Below are 3,569 nucleotides of genomic sequence, written 5' to 3' on the forward strand. Positions count from 1 at the left end.
CATTTAATTTTAACAAAAACACAATTACAAACAATTTGAGTTCAACTATACACTGTAATGAAAAACTTTAGTGTCTTCCAGTTTCTCATAAATTAAAAGCATTTATATGAACTGAATTTTTCTGGTTTTTATACTTGCGTAGTCTTTTAATAAGTCACTGAAATCTAAATTTTTTGCAATAGTACTTTCAATTGAAATTAATGCCAGTCCTGACATACGATTTTGAGACATGGTGAACCTCAAATAATTTTTTAGTAATTTCAGTTTTGAGAAACTGCGCTCACCAGAAGCCACTGATACTGGTAATGTTAAAAGAATGCGTAATGCTATAGCAGTGTTTGGAGTGAAAAAATCATTTCTTGCTATAAATTCTAATACTTTTAGAGGAGAAGTTTTAGGACTTATTAGCTCAGATAAAGCTATTAATTCATCATACAATTCTACTGCATCAATGTCAGCAGCGTTATCAGTACTGAGCGCTAAATGTAGGTCTTGGCACCGCTTCATGAGGTCTTCTTTGGAAAACTGATTTTTAATATTTCTAAAATCGTATAAAAATTTTAAAGTTTCACAATGACTATGCAACTGACAAAATCTTTCTTCAATGGAAGTTATAGCTACATCCAAAATACAATAGAAACATTCAACTTTAAACCTTTCGTTTGGATCGAGCATAGGATCATCATGAGCCTCATAACAAAACTGTCTTGTTTTTTTCCGAGGACGAATGAATTGTTGAGGTGCAAACGTTGGTTCAAAATCAAGATCCTCTGCTATTGTTGTTGCTTCTTTGACAGTTTCTTCAAATCCTTCATCTGAACGGTATTTTTTTAAATATTCCAGCGTTTTATTCAAAATCATCTTTGCCTCGGATATGTCTATGGTTATGTTCTGCATAACTTTGCTGGTCAAATTAATTTGATTTAGAATATTGTGCCAAATAACCGTGCAACATGAAAATTGAAACTGCATCATTTTCTGAGCCAATGTTTCAGCTTCATGTCGAAATGAAGGATCATACGACAAGTCCTGGCTTATTTCGAATAGTGCATCGTAAATCTCTCCTGATGAATATCGGAATGGTCTAATAGCTTCTATCCTGCTTTCCCATCTAGTTTGACTCAGAGGTTTAAGTGTGAGTTTTTGTTCAAGATGCTTCTTCAAGACTGCCCAACGATGTGTGGAAGCATTAAAAAAGTTGTAAATTGCTTGCACTGTGGTAAAATATGAAACGGCATCTTTAGATGATTTGGCGGCATCACCGACAACCAGATTGAGCGAATGCGCATGGCAAGGAATGAAAAAAGCTCGATTATTTAAATTCAATATTCTTTGCTGTACACCTGCATGTCGTCCTCGCATGTTTGAGCCGTTATCGTACCCTTGGCCGCGCATATTTTCTAAAGGTATTCCATAGTGTTCCAATCTCTGTAGAATTAAATCTGTGAGGGCTTTCCCAGTAGTTTCGTTCACTGGTATAAATTCTAGAAAGTGTTCACAAATTTTCACTTCTGCATTTTCATCAATTTTCAGAAATCGTAAAACTATTGACATTTGCTCGGTTTTGCTCAGATCTTGAGTACAATCAACTATAATTGAGTAATATTTGGCATGTTTCAAATTCGATAAAATTTCATTACGCACTCCATTAGAAATTAATTCTATTATCTCATTTTGTGTATTTTTACCCAAATAATGGGTGTGAATCTCTCCATCTTTCACTCTTCGTACATGCTCAGCCATAACATTATCAAATTTTGCCAATAAATCAACCAATTTTAAGAAATTTCCATTGTTATTCTCATATAAAATATCCGAGGATCCACGGAATGTGAGGCACTGTTCGGCTAGGAAATTAATGATTGCCAGTAAACGTTCCAACACTGCTTGCCAACGTAGAATTTCTGAATTTAGTTGACGTTGCTGTACCGCATCGATTGTTGTACCGGTACGTAATCCAATTTGTCAATGAGCGTAAATGATTTTCTGATGTTTCATGTTCTTTCAAATGCTGATGCAGATTTCGCCAGTCATTAAAACCTGCAGTTGCCAGAAGAATGTCCGAGTTACCGAACAGTTTGCAGCAAAAACAAAAAACTACATCTTTGGTCTGTGAATACACTAACCACGATCTATTAATTTGTTCCCCATTTTTCATTTTTTTCTTCATACTGGATGGCATAAATCGACGATTCGACTCATTACATGGATATTCAAATGTAGGATCTAGTTTTGAAGGACCTTTTTTCACAATAATTCGCATTGTATCAGTAATTATTGTCGGCCATGTACTTGGATCCGATCCTATGTCAGTCTCTCCACCTTCCAATAATTGTTCTTCAGTTTTACATTTGGATAACAGTTCTTCATTTCTGGACTCTTCAGCTGAAGTAGTAAATCTTTGGATGGATTGTGATTGTTTGTCTGTATCAGTTAGTGAAGATAATCTTTGGTCAGATTGTTGTTCATCTTTATCAGTTGATAAAGGTAATCTTTGGTTCGATCAGTCTTCATCAGTTGATGAATAATCACCTTCAATGCATTGCTTAGAGCTTTCTCCTTGATTGTCGACTTTTTTAAAATACTTTTTTGAAGTACGAGATAGTTTTTCTAATTCTTTTTGCCGTTTCTCTCTTTGTTGCCGGTAAGCAGCACCAGAAAGTCGTTTTCGTTTTTGTCCCGGCATTTTAGCCCTATAACCACTGGCACCGACGCGAAACGGAAATTAGCGCGAATGGCGCCGATAGGGCAGCACAGTACACACACGTAATCGTGATTGAGTGACCGTGTCACAACGTGACATGATATTTTTCACGTCATACTCCTATTGCACTACTGTACTTGCCGTAGGTAAGGCGCTAGTCATTGGGGCGAGAGAGCTCCCCACGAGCTCGGATACACACTGGACCCAGCCCTGCTGGTGTTTTCCCAGCGCTGAGGCCGCCCAGCTGGGAGCCTGAGGGGCATGCAATGGAGAGAGCTCTGTGGCTGGAGGAGTCAAGGAAGAGGTGCTGGGCTTGCTGGACAGATGCTGCCCCTCTCTGCCAGGTCGCTCGCTCCCTGCAGGGGGGGAGGCAGAAGGAGACTCCAGGCACCGGCACCCTGAGGCCACCCTGCTTGGGAGCCCGAGGGGCATGCAATGGAGAGAGCTCTGGGGCTGGAGGAACCAAGGAAGAGGTGCTGGGCTTGCTGGGCAGATGCTGCCCCTCTCTGCCAGGTCGCTCGCCCCCTGCAGGAGGGGAGACAGAAGGAGACTCCAGGCACTGGAGTGCTGTGAGGGGCTGGGGAGGGAGGCAGCAGCCTCTGGGGCTCCAGCAGGCAGAAGCTCCCCAGGGGTCCTGGGGACCCTCCCGGCTGGCCCGACTCTTACCTTGCTGCGGATCTGGCCTGAGGTGGAGTCATCTCCGGTCACCGCCGCTCCCAGGGCCAGGGGTTGGGGCTGCTGCTGGATCCCAGCCCTGCTCATCCTTGGGCTTCACCTTGGCCCTGGCACGAGCTGGGCTCAGCCCGGGCTGCCGCTCCGCTCCTCTCTCCCCTCCCCGGCAGGAGGCGGCGCAGAGAGGAGGAGG

At 42.3% G+C, this 3,569-nt stretch overlaps 1 protein-coding gene across 1 annotated transcript in view; it reads right to left on the bottom strand.

Annotated features, from left to right (window-relative positions):
• Positions 1 to 3,569, bottom strand: part of LOC113407271 (dimethylaniline monooxygenase [N-oxide-forming] 5-like) — an 84,912-nt gene that overhangs the window by 5,482 nt on the left and 75,861 nt on the right. The gene's annotated exons all lie outside the window — the stretch shown is intronic.

Source organism: Terrapene carolina, unplaced genomic scaffold (genome assembly GCF_002925995.2).
Source record: "Terrapene carolina triunguis isolate 2854851 unplaced genomic scaffold, T_m_triunguis-2.0 Scaffold210, whole genome shotgun sequence".
Lineage (NCBI taxonomy): Eukaryota > Metazoa > Chordata > Testudines > Emydidae > Terrapene > Terrapene triunguis.